The sequence below is a fragment of the Gossypium arboreum genome, chromosome 10, assembly GCF_025698485.1.
Source record: "Gossypium arboreum isolate Shixiya-1 chromosome 10, ASM2569848v2, whole genome shotgun sequence".
Lineage (NCBI taxonomy): Eukaryota > Viridiplantae > Streptophyta > Magnoliopsida > Malvales > Malvaceae > Gossypium > Gossypium arboreum.
The window spans coordinates 130,091,091-130,112,242 of NC_069079.1; positions in this window are offsets into that span (position 1 = coordinate 130,091,091).

The following is a 21,152-nucleotide window of genomic DNA, read 5'->3' on the forward strand; positions in this document are numbered from 1 at the left end:
TCTATTTGGGATTTGCATCATAATTTCGTCACTTCGATAACCTTTACTTTGTCAAAAGCAGCAACTAAACTACTGCGTTCTAAAACATTAATTAAATCTTTGTCCAAAGCAGCTACATTTTTCTTTTTCAAAGGAATAAAAATGAAGATATAAGAAGACTAACTGGTATTAATCGGGGGATCAAGTTTGTGTTTAGCAACAAATGTATATTAAATTCAATGTTACTAACATTAAGTACCGAGTTTAGTGTCACAAGTTAAATAACAAGAACTCAATTGATTAAATTATTAAATTTTTTATATTTAAAATAAATTATATTATTAAAATATTTTTTATTTGAAAAAATAAAAATATCATACACAAAAATTAAATTCATGCCACCAACATCAATAATATTTTAACTTTACTGTTTCAACCAAAATTTTACTTTGATGTGTTTATATTTATTAAGAAATCTCAATTAAAATATACTCCTTTATTGAGTTTAGTATAACGAGTTAAGTGACATTAACTCAGTTGATTAAATTACTAATTAACCTCTCTATATTTAAAATAAAAATCATGAATGATTTAGTAAGTGATAATGCTCTAGAATAACGTATTTTTATATATTAATCATGTGTTTATTCGAGCTTGATCCTACTAATTTGAACTATTTATGTCTTTTTATCTTTTAGGGACTGATTTGGAGGCAAAAGTAAAACTAAGGGACAAAAGTGCGAATTTGGAGACACAATGGGCTGACATGCGACACAGGAAAAAAATTGTGCCAAAAGTGCGAGCATGGAAGACACAAGGACTAAAAACGCAAAAAGAAGAGATTTTATTTTATAAGACTCCATTTTATTTATATTGGGATAATTAATATTAAGATAATTATTAGGATTATTTAATTTTAGGATTTAATTTTAATTATCTTTATTTATTTTAATTAAATGTATTTATCTTTTAGAATTTAAGTTAAATTAGACTATCTTCCTATCACTATAAATAGGGGTGAAGTGACTCTATTTGGTGTGTTCATCTTTTCTAAACACTCTCCCTAAAAGTCTAGGCTTTTGTTTCTTCATATTTTCTTTCAATAAAATTCCTTTTCCATTTTATATTTATTTTCTTTTCACCATTATTATGAGCCACTAAAATCTATCTAGCGAAAGTTGTCAATATTCCCCAAAAGGGTTCTTAAGGCCTAGAATCGATACTTAGCCTTCTGCCAAGTATTCATCGTTTCTTACTTTTCTGGTGATGCTTACATCCATGGCCCTTAAGTAAGCTTTTAACATATGCAAAGGCAGCCGCTTTGCATGTTTTGGAAGGATTGCACGATTGGTTCGTTAACTTACTGCGTCAGAGGTTGGCGAGCCAAAGAGACAAAATGGCGTGGTATTCGCCATTGAGAAGTGTTGATCTAGCATAGATTACTGGCTAGAGTCAGGTTCCCTAAAAATCGTAAGTCTAATCTTTGGAGCTGGTGGTCGTAGGCATCCTCTTCCACTAACTAGCTTACTTGAGTTGAGAAGGGTTATTTAAAAGCTGAGGATTGAACCCAAGGCGGAATGAGACAACTGGAGGCTAGAATCTACCAATAAGAATTTCTTTTCCTTTAACTCTCTTTATTATTTTTATTATTTTTGTAATCACAATTTCAGTCAACTTTAGATTCTGTTTTTATTTTTTTATTTTTTTCCAAATCAAATCTTTAATTCTGTTATTTTTATTTTTTTCTTACGCAGGTTTTCTTGGGCACGATTCTGCCCAAGATTTCGAGAAACAAGCATTCGTATAATCCAGTCCCTGAGGATTCGACCCTACTTCCTCTTTACTGTTCTTTTTCATTATTTTGTAGGGAATAGGATACTTTTGGTGCTCTCAATGACACATCAAATTTTAGCGCCGTTGCCGGGGATCGGTAGCGTACTAATCTTATTTTTTGTTTCTTATAACCAGATCTGCCTCAGGAAATCTTGCGTTTGATTCGGAAATTCAAAAGACTGCGAGAGCTAATTGCAAGGAAACAAAACTAAAGAAAAAGCAGTTAGCGGTGGTTGGAACTCAAAGCAATCCACCGCCAGAAATCAGAAATGAGAATCGACGACGACGAAGTAGAAGTCGATTCCCCAGAAGAAGTGCTTAACGCTAGGGTTGACGAAAACCCTAATTTAGCACCTCAACCTATGGCACAGACAATTCAGCAACTGGCTGAAGCGCTGATGCGGTCGTTGAGAACACCAAAAATATCTTATTCCCTATAAAATAACGAAAGAGAAATAGTAAAGGGGAAGTAGGGTCGAATCCTCAGGGACCGGATTATACAAATGCTTGTTTCTCGAAATCCTAGGCAAAATCGTGCCCAAGAAAACCTGCGTTCCTGGAAAAAATAAAAAAAAAACAGAATTTAAGAATTGATTTTGGAAGCAAAAAATAAAATAAAAATAGAATTTAAAATTTACTGAAATTATGATTACGAAAATAATAAAAATAATAAAGAGAGTTTTAAGAGAAAAGAAATTCTTATGGGAAAGTTCCAGCCTCCGGTTGTCTCATTCTGCCTTGGGCTCAATCCTTGGCTTTTGGATGATCTTTCTCGACTCAAGTAAGCCAGTTATAGCGGAAGAGGACGCCTACGACCACCAGCTCCAAAGATTAGACATACGATTTTTAGGGAACCTGACTCTAGCCAGTAATCTATGCTAGATCAACGCTTCTCAATGGCGAATCCCACACCATTTTGTCTCTTTGGCTCGCCAACCTCTGAAGCAGAAAAGCTTACTTTTTAAGGGCAATGGACGGAAGCGCAGCCCGGAGTGCGGAGAAACGATGAATACTTGGTGAGAAGGCTAAGTACGGATTCTAGGCCTCAAGAACCCTTTTTGGGGAAATATTGACAACTTTTGGCTAGAAGGGTTTTAGTGGCTCATGATAATGGTGGAAAAGAAAATAAATATAAAAATGGAAAAGGGAATTTTATTGAAAGAAAATATGAAGAAACAAAAGCCTAGACTTTCAGGGGGAAAGTGTTTACAGAAAAAGATGCCCCCAAATAAAGTCACTTCACCCCCTATTTATAGTGCTAGGGAGATAGTCTAATTGAACTTAAATTCTAAAAAGATAAATACATTTAATTAAAGATAAACAAAGATAATTAAAATAAAATCCTAAATTTGAATAATCCTAATAATTATCTTAATATTAATTATCCTAATAAAATAAAATAAAATAGAGTCTTCCAAAATAAAATATCTTCTATTTGCTTTTAAGTCATTGTGCCTTCCATGTTCGCACTTTTGGCATCATATTTGTCCCACGTTGCATATTGGCCCATTTGATCTCCAAATTGACGCTTTTTCCCTTGAATTTACTTTTCGCCTCCAATTTAGTCCCTAAAAGATAAAAAGACATAAATAGCTCAAATTAGTAGGCTCAAGCTGAAAATAAACACATGATTAATATATAAAAACACGTCATTTTAGAGTATTATCAAATTCCCCCTACTTAGCCCATGCTTGCCCTCAAGTATGGTTCCTATCGACTGTGGAAGCTAGATTCTGCCATAAAAGAAATACCACTCTAAAGTTTCATAAAAATTAGTTAAAAATGCATATGAAAAATAAAGAGACCTCTAAGCTTGCTTTAAGTAAAACAGAAAAAGTATTCCAATTAATTCACACAAAAATTAAGATCGACTTGAGTTATGCTATTTAGGTAAATTACCAAACCTACTAAGACACCTTAATTATTTCCTCCTTTAGTCCCCGAAGTGCAACTTTATTAGTACTTATTTTTTTCTTCTTCTTTTTTTTTTTTTTTTTTTTTTTTTTTTTAAATTTTATTATTATTTATTTACTTAGGAATATATTAAACCTTTTGACGTGAAGAGAGATGATAACCCAAGCACCCCACCCCAGTTACTCAGCCCAACATACTCCTAAAATTATTTATTTCCGGTTAGCGGAGTTTTACCCAACAAGTCACACAACCTTTTGACGCGAAGTAGAATGACAACCCAAACACCCTACCCCGGTTACTCAATCAGTCACGATTTGAGCCATACTCATAACCTCGGCTAGCGGAGTTTTACTTGTCACGTCACACAACCTTTTGACGCGAAGTAGAATGACAACTCAAGCACCCTACCCCGGTTACTCAGTCAGTCACGATCTAAGCTGTACTCATAACCACAGAAAACTTTTATTAAAAATTAAACGATATTTAAAATTCTTGAGAACTCAGGAAAGAAAAAAATTTAAGTGTCAAAAATAAGTTTCAATAATCACCTAATAGCCATGAACATTAATTAAGCATGCAATCATTTTAAGTGTTAACTTTATATTAAACTTGATTAATTTTACGAAAAGCAAGATAGAATTAACCCTATTAATCACAATTATTTTTAGCCTAATAAAAAAAACAGTGGAGATGGTATCAGTTATAGGAAAAATCATAACTTCCTTAGAAGGTAAGAATCATGCTTGTAGGTCAAACAGTAGGCAATTCCAGGTAAAATCTTGGGCATGAAAAGAGGTAAGATATTCCCCAAAAAATAGGGAGCTAGCAACAATAGCAACAACCAAACCAGCAGCAATAACAAAAATTCAGCAGTTAAAACAAAATGAATAACTTCCTCCCCCCTACTTAAAACACATAGTCCTCGATGTGAAAGTAAAAGGAAAACAAATACGTGGAGAAAAAAAAGTTTAGAAAAACTCCCCATGTAGTTACCGTCGGTTGGCGCACACGGTGGAGAAGAAGATGGCGAAGCGGCAAGAGGTGGAAACAGGGTGGGTGACGTGTGCAACGACGGTTCGGCTTTGGGTTCTCACCATGGTGGCTGAGAAATCGGCGGTGGGTGGTGGAGGAGAGAGGATTCAGTGGTTATGGAGAAATTTGGGAGAAAAAAATGTAAGGTTTGGGGGTTTTATTTGCTGAAAATGAGTGTTTGGCTGCAGATTTTGGGGATTCTAGGGCTGGAATAAGACTATTTGGCTGTAGAGATATGACATTCTGGGCTGGAATAGAACTGTTTGGTACCATGGATAGGGTTGTTTTGGTGCACACTTTCTGTCTTTTTTTTTTCTTCGTATTTTCGCTCCATTTCACCTAGATGGAAGAAGAGAAATTTATTAATATTTAACTAAAATAAAATAAAAATAAAAAGTAAAATAATATATAAATAATAAATAAATAAGAAAAGAAAATAATAAATAAAAATAAAAATAAAAAGAAAGATTGGGTTGCCTCCCAACAAGCGCTTGTTTAACGTCGCTAGCTTGACGCCTTGAATGGTTTTATGGTGGTTCTAATGAATTTTCTCATTGTGTGGGCTCGAAATTCTTGTAAAATGGCTTCAGCCATTGACATTGACTGTGAACCGCTTTCCTGATTCTTCACTCTCTATTTCAACTGCGCCATGCATAAATACTTCAGTCACAATAAAAGGTCATTGCCACCGAGATCGAAGCTTACCTGGGAATAGCTTTAATACGGAGTTATAAAGTAAAACTCTTTGTCCTACCGAGAAATGCTTTGAACTATATTTTTGTCATGAAACAACTTTGTTTTGTCTTTATAAATTTGAGCATTCTCGTAGGCATCATTGCGAATTTCCTCCAATTCTTGAATGTCCAATTTCCTTGCCTTCCCTGCGGGCTCTAACTCTATGTTACATTGTCGAATAGCCCAATAAGCTTTATGCTCCAATTCTACTGGTAGATGACATGTTTTTCCAAAACCAAGTCGATACGGGGTCATGCCAATTGGTCCCTTATATGCAGTCCGATAGGCCCAAAGCGCGTCATTGAGCCGAATACTCCAATCCTTATGGTTGGGTCGAACCGTTTTTTCCAAAATTGACTTGATCTTCCTGTTTGAAACCTCTGCTATGCCGTTTGTTTGGGGATGGTAGGCTGTTGCTATACGATGATGAACCCCATATTTTGATAATAGTGCCTCCATGACCTTGTTGCAAAAGTGGGTACCACGATCACTGATCAAAGCTCGAGGTGTTCCAAACCTAGAAAAAATAGTTCGTTTCAGAAACTCCACAACAGTTTTAGCGTTATCATTAGGAGTAGGCTTTAGTTCTATCCACTTAGAAACATAGTCTACTGCAAGAAGTATATATACGTTTCCAAATGAAGAAATAAATGGGCCCATGAAATCAATGCCCCATATATCAAAAATCTCACATACCTGAATCGGGGATAGGGGCATTTGATTTCTTTTAGTGATATTACCTGTATGCTGGTATTTATCGCAAGACTTACAGAAGTTAAATGCGTCGCGAAAGATTGTAGGCCAATATAGCCCACACTCCAATACCTTGTGAGCTGTCCGCTTAGGGCCAAAGTGACCTTCACAAGCTTCTGTGTGACAAAAAGTAAGGATAGATGTTACCTCAATTTCTGGAACACATGTCGTATTATCTGATCTGAGCAATGTTTCCACAAGTATGGATCGTCCCATATGTAATTCTGAGCTTCGCGTCTAAGCTTGTTTTTTACGGATGGAGCTAACTTAGTGGGCAACGATCCTGTGGTTAAGAGATTAACTATGTCTACATACCATGGATAGTAAGCCTCGGTTGAGAATAAGCTTTCGTCGGGGAACTCATCCTTTATAGGATCATCATCAAACGGAGCTTTTATCCTACTCAAGTGGTCGGCTAGCAGGTTTTCACACCCCTTTTTGTCACGAATCTCGATGTCAAATTCTTGGAGCAGCAAAATCCACCTAATGAGCCTTGGCTTTGCTTCCTTCTTTGCGATTAAGTATCTAAGAGCTGCATGGTCAGAAAAAATAATCACCTTAGATCCCAGTAAATATGATCGAAATTTATCTAAAGCAAACACAATAGCTAAAAGTTCTTTTTCTGTGGTTGTGTAGTTACTTTGTGCAGCATCTAGGGTCTTTGAGGCGTAACAGATGACATAGGCTCTTTTGCTATCTTTTGTCCCAATACGACTCCCGCGCTGCGTTCGCTTGCATCGCACATAATTTCAAAGGGATAGTTCTAGTCTGGTGCTTGTATTATAAGGGCGGTTACCAACTTTTGCTTAAGTGTATCAAAAGCCTCCTTGCATTTTGGGTCAAACTCAAATTTCTTGTCTTTCTGCAACAGCTCGTACAATGGTTCAGCTATTTTTAAGAAGTTTTTTATAAAATGCCTGTAAAATCCTGCATGGCCAAGAAAAGAACTTATCCCTCTAATAGTAGAGGGATATGGCAAAGAATTTATAACGTCAATTTTTGCCTTATCAACCTCAATTCCCTTAGATGAGACTATATGACCTAGAATCAAACCTTTATCTACCATAAAATGACACTTTTCATAGTTTAAGACGAGATTAAATTCTATGCACCTGTTCAAAATTATCGTAAGGTTTTCAAGGCATTCAGTAAAATAGTTTCCATACACGGTTAAATCATCCATAAAAACTTCAATAATTTTTTCTACATATTCAGAAAATATACTTATCATGCATCTCTGGAAGGTAGCTGGTGCATTGCAAAGTCCAAATGGCATCCTCCTGTACGCAAATGTGCCGAACGGACATGTAAAAGTGGTCTTTTCCTGGTCTTCTGGTGCAATAGGGATCTAGAAGAAACCTGAATATCCATCAAGACAACAAAAGTGAGTTTTACCGGCTAAACTTTCAAGCATTTTATCTATAAAAAGAAGAGGGAAATGATCTTTTCTAGTATAAGCGTTCAACTTCCTGTAATCGATGCAGACACGCCACCCGTTCTACACTCGGACCGGTACTAAGTCGCCCTCAACATTTTTCTTTACTGTCACGCCCGTTTTCTTGGGCACAACTTGTACCAGACTTACCCATCTGCTATCAGAAATGGGGAAGATGATGTCAGCATCTAGCAACTTAATTATTTCTTTTTTCATCACCTCCATCATATTCAGGTTTAAGCGTCTTTGTGCCTCTCTCTTTGGTTTCGTGTTCTCCTCCAAGTAAATCTTGTGGGTGCATGTCAAAAGGCTTATCCCCTTCAAGTCAGCAATGGTCCAGCCAATCGCCTCCTTATGACTCTTTAGTACCTGGATTAAACTTTCCTCCTCGGGTTTAGAGAGTTTATTTGAAATTATAATGGGTAAGGTATTACCTTTTTCCTAAAAATGCATACTTGAGATGTGCGGGAAGCGGTTTCAATTCCAAATCTGGAGCCTGCACAACAGAAGGTAGAAGTTTAGTTTCTGATGGGGACAATAATGTCTTAACAAATTCATAATCATCATATCTATATTCAGATTCATTTTCATAAGTTGACTCAAAAGTCTCGTCCACTAATGAGTCAATCAGGTCGACGCGGTTTACGCTCAAGATTTCGCTTGGATGGCTAATGGCATCGTAAACATTGAATTTCACGATCTCCCCATCAAATTCCATTGTAAGAGTGCCGCTTCGGACATCGATCTTGGTGCTAGCAGTACTAAGGAAGGGTCGGCCCAACAGAAGGTCCAAAGATCCAGCAGTGTTGTCCTCCTCCGCTTAATTACGTAGAAATCTGCAGGGAAAATAAGTTTATTAACTTTTACTAAGACGTCCTCGAGGACTCTTTCGGGATGCACAATAGACCTATCTGCCAATTGAATAATAACACCTGTCTTTGTCAAAAAACCCGCGTTAAGTGATTCATAAATAGAATAAGGCATTACATTTATAGAGGCCCTTAGATCACACATAGCCTTCTTAATTCCCAAATGGCCAATTTTGCATGGAATAGCGAACATACCCCTATATTTGCATTTAACCGGCATTTTCCACTGTAAAACTGCGGAAACATTCTCACCAACACTTACCTTTTCATTACCTGTTAGTTTTCGTTTGTTGGTGCAAAGTTCTTTGAGGAACTTGGCATACCGCGGAATCTGTCTAATGGCATCTAATAGTGGTAAGTTGATCTCAACATTCCTGAATGTTTCGAGGATCTCCTTGTCTTCCTTACTTTTTCGACACTGATTTAATCATCCTGGGAATGGAGGTTGGATTTTTAGTAGTGGGGGTTTCGCTCGGATCTGTTCATTGTTTTCTGGAGTTTCCTGGGCGAGTTATTGACCAAGATTCTTGCCAGGAACTGGTTCGAGGACCTTTCCGCTTCGTAACGTTACTGCATTCGCATTTTGCCTCGGGTTTGGTTCTGTTTGTGATGGTAGTTTCCCTTGAGAGTTTAATTTCTCAATTGATGTGGTTAACTCCCTTATGGATGCTTTGATTTTCTGCTGAAAACCCTTCATTTCTCTTTGGAAATTGAGAGTTTGCTGTTGAAAATTAAGGACATTAGTTGATAATTTATTGACCAAATTTTCTAGAGAATTACCTGAATCTTGCGACTGTTGTGGGGCCTAATTTTGGTATGGCTGGTTATATCGTGGATTAGCCCTATAACTAAAATTAGGGTGGTCCCTCCATCCTGGGTTGTAGGTATTGGCGAAAGGGTCGTATCGCCTTTGTGGTGGCTCAGGAAAATTTCCCACAGCATCTAAATGGGCCATAGAATCGTCCACACGACTAGGGCGCATCGATCGTATGTTCGGTGTAGCACATATTCCACATACTCGAAGGCGGGTTTCGATTTTTTCGTAACAAGGAATTCACAATATTAGTAAGTCTATCAAGTCTATCATCAATGGTAGAATTACTTAGCTGGTGAACCCTTCTAGGGGGTTCAGGATTGGCTCGAAATTGTTGGGATTTCGCAGCCATTGTGGAGATTAAGTCTCCTGGTTGTTGTGGAGTCATGTTGACTAATGCTCCTCCACTCGCGGCATCTACCATATTCATCTCCATGGGTTTCAAGCCTTCATAAAAGTACTGGAGCAAAGACTGTTCCGTTATACCGTGTTGTGGGCAACTTGCACACAACTTCTTAAATCGCTCTCAATAATCGTATAGAGTCTCTGCGTCTTTTTGCCTTATGCCCACGATTTCTTTTCTTAACTCAGCCACTCGTGATGCAGGGAAAAACCTGTTAAGAAATAAACGAGATAGATCAACCCATGTTGTAATGGATCCAGGAGGTAAATAAAATAACCATTCCCTAGCTGAATCTGCTAGGGAAAAAGGGAAAGCGCACAATTTAATTTGATCCTCAGTTACCCCCTGAGGTTTCATACTCAAACAAACCATATGGAAATCTTTTAAATGCTTATGGGGGTTTTCATTTTGTAACCCACGGAAAGTTGGCAGTAGCTGAATCAAGCCTGACTTTAATTCAAAATCAGTATTCATAGTAGGATACGTGATGCATAGTGGCAGTTGTTCTGTCGGCGCTTTGGCCAGTTGCCGAATTGTCTGAGCCATCTGCTGCTGCGCTAAATTAGGGTTTTCGTCAACCCTAGCGTCAAGGACCTCTTCAAGTGAATTGACTTTTTCTTCTTTACTTTCTAACGTTCGAGTAGGGTTTTCGTTAACCTTAGACTCTACTTCGTCGTTGATTCTAATTTTTGGCGGTAGATTGCTTTGAGTTCCAACCACCCCTGACTGCTTTTTCCTTAGTTTTGTTTCCTTTCGATTAGCTTTCGCAGTCTTTTCGATTTCTGAGTCGAATGCAAGAGTACCTAGAGCAGATCTGGTCATAGAAAAAAAAAGAAAAACAAGATTAGTATGTTGCCGATCCCCGCAACGGCGCCAAAATTTGATGCGGTCATTGAGAGCACAAAAAATATCCTATTCCCTGTAAAAAAATGAAAGAGAAATAGTAAATGGGAAGTAGGGTCGAATCCTTAGGGACCGAATTATACGGATGCTTGTTTCTCGAAATCCTAAGCAGAATCGTGCCCAAGAAAACCTGCATTCCTGGAAAAAAACAGAATTTAAGAATTGATTTTGGAAGCAAAAATAAAATAAAAAGCAATTTAAAATTTATTGAAATTATGATTACAAAATAATAAAATAATAAAGAGAGTTTTAAGAGAAAAGAAATTCTTATGGGAAAGTTCCACCTCCGGTTGTCTCATTCCGCCTTGGGCTCAATTTTTGGCTTTTAGATGATCCTTCTCGACTCAAGTAAGCCGATTATAGCGAAGAGGCGCCTCGACCACCAGCTCCAAAGATTAGACTTACGATTTTTAGGGAACTGACTCTAGCCAAGAATCTATGCTAGATCAACGCTTCTCAATGACGAATCCCACACCATTTTGTCTCTTTGGCTCGCCAACCTCGACGATAAGTTAACGAACCGACTATGCAATCCTTCCAAAACATACAAAGCGGCCGCCTTTGCATATCTTTGAAAAGCTTACTTAAGGGCCATGGCCAAGCGTCGGCCAAGTGTGAAAGCGATGAATACTTGGTGAGAAGGCTAAGTACGGATTTTAGGCCTCAAGAACCCTTTTTGGGGAAATATTGACAACTTTTGGCTATAAGGGTTTTAGTGGCTCATGATAATGGTGGAAAAGAAAATAAATATAAAAATGGAAAAGAGAATTTTATTGAAAGAAAATATGAAGAAACAAAAGCCTAGACTTTCAGGAGGAGAGTGTTTACAGAAAAAAATGCTCCCAAATAAAGTCACTTCACCCCCTATTTATAGTGCTAGGGAGATAGTCTAATTGAACTTAAATTCTAAAAAGATAAATACATTTAATTAAAGATAAACAAAGATAATTAAAATAAAATCCTAAATTTGAATAATCCTAATAATTATCTTAATATTAATTATCCTAATAAAATAAAATAAAATAGAGTCTTCCAAAATAAAATCTCTTCTATTTACTTTTAAATCCTTATGCCTTCCATGTTCGCACTTTTGGCACTATATTTGTCCCACGTTGCATATTGGCCCATTTGATCTCCAAATTGACGCTTTTTCTCTTGAATTTACTTTTCGCCTCCAATTTAGCCCCTAAAAGATAAAAAGACATAAATAGCTCAAATTAGTAGGCTCAAGCTGAAAATAAACACATGATTAATATATAAAAACACGTCATTTTAGAGTATTATCAAGCGCCGATGGAACAACCGTCACTATGCATCGCGTATCCTACTATGGATACTGATTTTGAATTAAAGTCAGGCTTGATCCAGCTACTGCCAACTTTTCGGGGGTCACAGAACGAAAATTCTCACAAGCATTTGAAAGAATTTCATATGGTTTGCCTTAGTATGAAACATCTGGGGTAACTGAGGATCAAATTAAACTGCGTACTTTCCCTTTTTCCTTAGCAGATTCTGCTAACGAATGGTTATTTTTTTTACCTCCTGGATTTGTAACTACTTGGACTGATCTGTCTCGTCTGCTTCTTAACAGGTTTTTCCCAGCGTCGCATGCAGCTGAGTTAAGAAGAGAAATTGTGGGAATAAGGCAAAAAGACGCAGAGTCTCTGTACGACTATTGGGAGCAATTTAAGAAGTTGTGTGCAAGTTACCCATAACACGGTATAACGGAACAGTCTTTGCTCCAGTACTTTTATGAAGGCCTGAAACCCATGGAGATGAATATGGTAGATGTAACAGCCTAATTTTCAGTGGTGTCGGAACAATGATTCGAGATCACTAAATCAGACAAATGAGTAGGAAATATTATTAATTTAGTGGTATAAGTTAAATGTGAAGTTAGGAAAAAATTTGAAGTAGTGAATAGTGTACTAAAAATAAATATTAAAATAATTAGAATCGAAAATGAGGTATCGAGACCTCGAGAATTTTAAATCGAGCCATAAATATTTTTATAAATATTTATGGAGTGTTAATAAGTTAGTATTAAAGTTTCGTCAAGAAATTTTAAAGTTCTGATAGTTAATTGAACAAAAAGGACTAAATTGTATTAAATGCAAAATTGTGAGAAATGATTAAATAGCTTAAATGATAAAAGAAAGAGGGTTTAAAAGAAAAATAGACCCAAGGACTCTTTGGGCTGGACGGCAGTGGCATGAAATCAGCAAGAAAATAAGGGGAATTAAGGGCAAAATTGGAAAATTACAAAATTTACTTAATAAAGCTAGGAGTAAAGTGGAATTATCTAGATTTCTCTTTATTTTTCTGCATTCTCATCAGCAAAAACACCATGGAAGAGTTCCCTTAAGCTGGTTTTTCATATTTTTACTTCAAGTAAGTTCAATTCTTGATTATTTCTTGAATTTTTTGTGTTTTTGTGACTTTTACAACTAGGTCCACTTGTTAAATCATTAGTTTTTGATTCTATGAAAGAAATTGAAAGTTTCTATGAATATGTTTTGGAATTATATGATGATTTGGCATGGAATTAGAGCTTTAAAATGTTTATATTCTGATTTTATTGAAAGAATTGAATAGAAAGTGAATGTTTGGGACCTAATTTTAAAAGAGTTTGAAGTTAGAGTTTTATGTAGAAATTATGAATTTCAATAGTTATGAAATAACTTATAATGTCTATGAAAAGTATTAATTGAGAAATTTATCTTAATTGAGGGGTTAATTGAGCAAGGACTGGATTGTATGAATTGTGAACTTTGGGGCAAAATGGAAATCAACATTTTGCACTAAAACTGTTTTGGACAGCAGCAGTAGTCTAAATTTGAAAAATCACCAAAAATTTTAGAAATGGAATTAGAGGATGAATAAAATATAAAATTAAAGCTTATTGAGTCTAGTTTCTTATAGAAGAAATGATGTAAGCAATGGAATTGTAAATCATGAGATATGATAAATTTTGTGAGACAATGTCAGAATGATTTCAGGTTCCCCTGTTTTGAATTTGTAAAATCATCAAAAATTGGATAAAAATAATTAGGGGCTTAAATTTATATGTTTAGAATGCTAAATGAGTCTATTTTCAACAGAAGCAAACGGGAACATCATTCGAATCCTGTACGAGGAGATAATTAATTTTTAGTAAAGAAGGGTTAGACCTGTCAGACAGCAGAACAGAGGAGACTTCAATGAATAAACTGTATTAATTGGCCCAACCAAAAATTATGAAATTTTTATGGTAAGAATATATATGAGTCTAGTTTAATGAAAAATTAGCACATCTTAATTTTGAGTTCCGTAGCTCGAGATATAAATAATTTAGTGACTATGACACGGGTGGATAGTCTGAATATTCACATAAGTAATTAGTGAAAATTATGGATAAGGTTACTTACAAGTGTGTTATTTATACCAAGGATGTGGATGGAGAAGAGGAGGAGGAAAAATATATGAATGAATTGTGTATAAATTAAACATATGCCCTATTATAATCGATAAGTGTTGGATTAGAAATGATATAATGTTTTATGTGGAATATTTATTATGAAATTATGATTATCGTTATAATACAAAATTTGTACTTGTGAGTTTATATGGCTAAATTTTAGTGATTATTTGTTAATTTTATGAATTTCATGATGTGTTATTTCATATGTATTGATGATAAAATCGTGAATAATGTAAAAGCATGAAAATTGAATAAATGATCAAATTGAGCATTTTAGTTCAGTGACAAGATGAATTGAAGGAAAATACCATAGTTGGACCATGGCAACAAGTGATAAGTGATAGCTTCGGCTACACTTATCTGATCAAGGATAAGTGAAAGTGATAAGTAATAGCTTCGGCTACACTTATCTGATCAAGGACAAATGACAAGTGAAATGTGGTAGCTTCTGCTACCTGATCAGTGAAAAGTGGTAGCTTTGGTTACCTGATCAGTGAAAAGTGGTAACCGCTACACGATCGATGAAAATGGTAGCTCCACTACGATCGATGAATAGTGGTAGATTCGGCTACAAGTGACAAGTGATTTCCGTATAAGACCATATCTGGGATATGGCATCGGTGTGATATATGCTACTGTATAAGACCATATCTGGGATATGGCATCAGTGAGATATGTGATTCGTGTAAGACCATAGCTGGGCTTTGGGATTGATATGTGATATGTGATTACGTGTAAGACCATAGCTGGGCTATGACATTGATATATGAAGATGTGTAAGACCATAGTTGAACTATGACATCGAGTAAACGAAGTACTCAATTCCGTAAAACGTTCACTAATTTGACAAAGTTTGGTAAGTGTTACATGGAATTATGTGATACAGGAAGTACGAGTTGATAAGATATGAGTATAGAACTTGGTTGATAAATGAATTCATTTGTGATTATATAATTGTTCATCTTGAATGTACTATCCATATGTATTGATAATTCAAACGTATTAATGAATAAAGTTCCGACATGGGATAAATTGAACACGAGACAAATAATCATGAAATTGAACTCGGAATTCATGAAAATGACGGTTATTGATATATGGAGACATGAGAAATTGATATATAAATATGGAAAATGTTTGATAAATGTGTTTATTCATAATTATGGAATTATATGCCTCATGTGTACTATTTTGCATAAAGATGATATTTCAAATACTTTGGTTATTTAAGCTTAAATATGAAATAATATGAAATAAAGATAAGTTGTTATGAAAATATATTTAGATTACGAGAGATATTTTGATATGGCTGATATATATTGTATGATTACATAACGTGAAATTGTGTATATATATGAGAAATTTAATGAGAATTGAGCCCATACACATTTCTTGTTATTTATATGAACTGTACGACTGGCAAGGGTGATGAAGTTATAAACAGAGAGTTACACGGGTTGAAAACACGAGCGTGTGACTCTCCAAAGTGTGAAAATTTTCTAAGTGTTGCAAAAGTTTCATATGTTTACGGTTTGGTCCCGAACCACCCTAAATGTATGTTTTGGGTCCCGTAGGCCCATATAAGGAACGTTAAACATATGTATGAAAGTTTTTAATTTAGAAGAAATTTTATGGCTGATTTTTACATGATTGATCATATTAAGTTCGGTAATGCCTCGTACCTTATTCTAGGCTCAGAATACGGGTAGGGGGTGTTACATGCAGCTGTAATGAAAAGAAAATAGATCAAACTGTTGTACTGTTACCGGGTGAAGTATGCATCTTGAACTAGAAAAGTTGGCCTCTATGCAGCTCATGCAGATTCATGCACGCAAGAATTTTTTACACATAAGTTTTCCGGGTAAAATACGTGCAATAGGAGATGTTTATGCTACTGTTTCATCTCAGTTTTATTTTGTTACTCTTTAATAATTTTTTTTGTAATTTAGTTCATTTTGAACTATGTTTGGATGACAATTGATGTAACTTGATGGTCAAAGAGCTGGTTATCAGCTTTGTTTAAGTGTGCAAATAATATCACCTAGTTCCAATGTAATAAGTGGAGTTAGGTAGTGTTTAGGTGATGAATTTGTTGATCTTTTGTCCAGCCAATGACTGGTATATGTAATGGCTTTGAGCCAAAGTTTCTTTTAGAATGAAATCATCAGATTTTACTTCTATATGCTCCATCTTTCTTTGCCTTCTAAATTCTGTTCTCCATTCCTGGCAGTAGCTCAAAGCTTGAACTCCAAGCATTTTTCCTTCATTCTTTATCCGGGTATAATACATTGCTGTAAAAGTCCAGATTGAAGTTCTTACTTCATCCGGTTAAAGTGTGCCAAATCCCTAACAATTGGTATCTAGAGCCCTTATCTTAGTGGACCTGTTATAGTTGGATCCCATACTGATGGCTTCATCAAGCTTCGCACCAGCTACACTTCCAGTTTTCAATGGAGAAGGATATCACATTTGGGTAGTCAAGATGAAAACCTACCTCCAGGGGAAAATTTAAAGAATAAACTGTACTTATTGGTTAAACCAAAAATTTTGAAAATTTTATGGTAAGAAGATATATGAGTCTAGTTTCAGGGAAAATAAGCAGATCTTAATTTGGAGTTTCATAGCTCCAGATATAAATAATTTAGTGACTATGACACAGATGGATAGCTTTGAATATACATATAAGTCAATAGTGAAATTATTGATAACGTTACTTGTAAGCATGATATATATACATTAAGGATGTGGAATGGAGAGGAGGGGGAGGAAAATATATATGAATATTCAGTTAGCATGGCTAATTTGCATGTTTTAAGCTCATGGACTAAATTGAATAAAAGTAAAACTTTAGGGGGCAATTTTGTAAAAATGTCAAAGATAACTAAATTGAAGGGAATGAATTGTTTTATTATCTAAATTAATAAATTGAATGAAATTATCAATTTAAGATTAGGCGAAATTTGGAAAAATGGTAAATTACCAATATGCCCCTAAATCTTGCTATTTCTGCAATTTAGTCAAGTAGGTTCGTATATCTTGAATGAGCATGTAAATATGAAAATTTAAGTATTGTATCGTATTTTATATGATATTTTGAATTGAATATATGAAAAGGATGTTACATGAAACAAGAAAATGAATACTAAATAATATAAATTAATTGAAATTATTCTAAAAATCTCGGTAATGCCTCGTATCCTATCCCGGTCTCAGGTACGGGTATGGGGTATTACAGTAGGAAATTTTCTTGGGCCACTATAAAGGTGATACGACCTTTACGCTAATACCTACAACTCAAGATGGAGGGACCACCCTAACTTAAGTTATGGGGCCAACCCACGACATAACTAACCATACCAGAACCAAGTTCCACAACAGCCATGAGATTCAGGTAATTCTCTAGAAACTCTAGTCAATAAATTAGCGGCTAACATGCTTGATTTTCAACAGAAAATCGAAACGTCTATACGAGAATTGACTATATCAATTGAGAAGATGAGTTCTCAAGGGAAGCTGCCGTCACAAACAGAACCAAACCCGAGGAAAAACGCTAATGCAGTAACGCTGCAAAGTGGAAAGGTACTAGAACCAATTCCTGGCAGAAATCTTGGCCAAGAAATTGCCTAGGAAAAACCCGAAAATGATGAACAGGTCCGAGAGAAACCTCCACTGTCGAAAATCCAACCTCCATTCCTAGGACGATTAAATTAGTGTCGAAAAAGTAAGGAAGACAAGGAGATCCCCGAAACATTCAGGAATATCGAGATCAATCTACCACTGTTAGATGCCATCAGACAGATTTCGCGGTATGCCAAGTTTCTCAAAGAGCTTTGCACCAACAAACGAGAACTAACAGGTAATGAAAAGGTAAGTGTTGGTGAGAATGTATCCGCAGTTCTACAGCGAAAAATTCCGGTAAAATGAAAAAATAGGGGTATGTTCACTATACCATGCAAAATAGGCCATTTGGGGATCAAGAAGGCCATGTGTGATTTAGGGGCCTCCATAAATGTTATGTCTTATTCTATTTATGAATCAGTTAACGCAGGTTTTTTGACAAAGACAGGTGTTATCATTCAGTTGGTAAGCAGGTCTATTGTGCACCCTGAAGGAGTCCTCGAGGACATATTAGTCAAAGTCAATGAGCTTATCTTCCCTACAGATTTATATGTGATAAAAATGGAGGAGGATAACGCTCCTAGGTCTTCAGACATCTTATTGGGGCGACCTTTCCTTAGTACGGCGAATACTAAGATTGACGTACGAAGCGGAACCTTCACGATGGAGTTTGACGGGGAGATCATGAAGTTTAACGTTTATGGCACTATTAGTCACCCAAGTGAAGTCTTGATGTAAACCGTGTCGACATAATTGACTCATCAGTAGAAAAAACTTTTGAGTCATCTTATGGAGATAAATCTAAAATGATGTTTGATGATTTTGAATCTGTTAATAAATTATTGGCTCCCATGAATACTAAACTTCTACCTTCTATTGTGTAGGCACCAGATCTGAAATTAAAACCACTTCCCGAACATCTCAAATTCACATTTTTGGAGAATGATGAGACCATTGCCGACTTAAAAGGGATCAACCCCTTAAAGGAAAATATGAAACCAAGGAAAGAAGCTCAAGGACGATTAAACCCAAATATGTTGGATGTGATAAAAAATGAGAATTTCCAAACCCATACGAACAAAAGAATTCAGCTGGAACAACCCCAATACTAGTTGAGGCGTCAAGCTAGCGACGTTAAACAAGCGCTTATTGGAAGGCAACCCAATTTTTATTTTTTTATTTTAGTTTAATTTATTTTTATTTTTTTCTTATTATTTTATTATTTATTATTTTCAGATATTAATGAAATTCTTTTCTTTTGTTTAGGTAAACCAAAACAACAATAGGGAGAACTCATTACCATAATGCGCGAACGACAGTAACTACACGGGGAGTTCTTCTAAACTTTTCTTCTACTTATGTATTTATTTATTCCACATCGAGGATTATATGTTTTAAGTAGGGGGAGACATTCCTCATTCTTTCTGTCGTTTTAGATGTTGAATTTTTGTTGTTGCTGCCGATTCAGTTGTTGCTACCCATATAATTTTTTGCCTCTTTTCATACCCAAGAATTTGACCAGGACTTGCCCACTATTTGACCTCCATGCACGAGTCTTATCTACTAAGTTAATTATGATTTTGCTTGATAGATTTCATCTCCACTGTTTTATTTCTTTTAGTTTAAATAATTATGATTAATGGAGTTAACCCTATCTTGATTTTGGTAAATTTGATTAAGTCTAAATACAAAGAGGACACTTAATATAATTGCATGCTTAAAATATGTTCATGACTATTAAAGTGGTTACTGAAACTTATTTTTGACACTTGATTGTTTTTCCTAAGTCCTCCAAAATTAAAATTTCGTTTAATAATAATAATGTTTCTGTGGTTATGAGTGCAGCTTAAGACGTGACTAGCTGAGTAACCGGGGTAGGTTGCTTGGGTTGTCACCCTATTTCACGTCAAAAGGTTGTGTGACATGTTTGGTAAAACTCCGCTAACTGGAATTAATTTCTAAGAATGTGTTGGGTTGAGTAACCGGGGTGAGGTGCTTGGCTGTCATCTCTCTTCGCGTCAAAAGGTTCGATATGTTCTTAGGAAAAATAAAAATTAGGAATGTATTGGGCTGAGTAATCGGGGTGGGGTGCTTGGCTGTCATCTCTCGTCGCGTCAAAAGGTTCAGTATATTCCTAAGTAAAAATAAAAAAATTCTATTAAAAAAAAGATAAAAAAAGAAAAGAAAAAAAAAGTCATATTAAGTGTGAGGACTAAAGGTAGAAACGAATAGGGTGTCTTGATAGGTTTGGTAAATTACCTAATTTTCTTGAAATAATCCAAGTCGATCTTAATTTTTGTTTGTGTTAATTGAAATACTTTTTCAATTTTACTTAAAGCAAGCTAAGGGTTCTCTTTGTTTTCATATGCATTTTGACTAATTTTTATAAAACTTTGGAGTAGTATTTCTTTCATGGCAGGATTTAATTTGCACAGTGGACAGGAACCATACTTGAGGGCAAGTATGGGCTAAGTAGGGGGAATTTGATAATGCTCTAGAATAACGTATTTTTATGTATTAATCATGTGTTTATTCTGAGTTTGATCCTACTAATTTGAGCTATTTATGTCTTCTTATCTTTTAGGGACTGATTTGGAGGCAAAAGCAAAATTAAGGGACAAAAGTGTGAATTTGGGGACACAATGGGCTGACATGCGACACAGGAAAAAGATTGTGCCAAAAGTGCGAGCATGGAAGACACAAGGACTAAAAACGCAAAAAGAAGAGATTTTATTTTATAAGACTCTATTTTATTTATATTAGGATAATTAATATTAAGATAATTATTAGGATTATTTAATTTTAGGATTTAATTTTAATTATCTTTAATTAAATGTATTTATCTTTTTAGAATTTATATTAAATTAGACTATCTCCCTAGCACTTATAAATAGAGGGTGAAGTGACTTTATTTGGTGTGTTCATCTTTTTCTGTAAACACTCTCCCCTGAAAGTCTATGCTTTTGTTTCTTCATATTTTCTTTCAATAAAATTCCCTTTTCCATTTTTATATTTATTTTCTTTTCCACCATTATCATGAGCTACTAAAACCTATCTAGCCAAAAGTTGTCAATATTCCCCAAAAATGGTTCTTGAGGCCTAGAATCCGTACTTAGCTTTCTCGCCAAGTATTCATCGTTTCTCACTTTTCTGGTGGCGCTTAGTCCATGGCCCTTAAGAAGTAAGCTTTTCAGCATATGCAAAGACAGCCGCTTTGTATGTTTTGGAAGGATTGCACAGTCGGTTCATTAACTTACTGCGTTAGAGGTTGGCGAGCCAAAGAGACAAAATGGCGTGGGATTTGCCATTGAGAAGCGTTGATCTAGCATATATTACTGGCTAGAGTTAGGTTCCCTAAAAATCGTCAGTCTAAGCTTTGGAGTTGGTGGTCGTAGGCGTCCTCT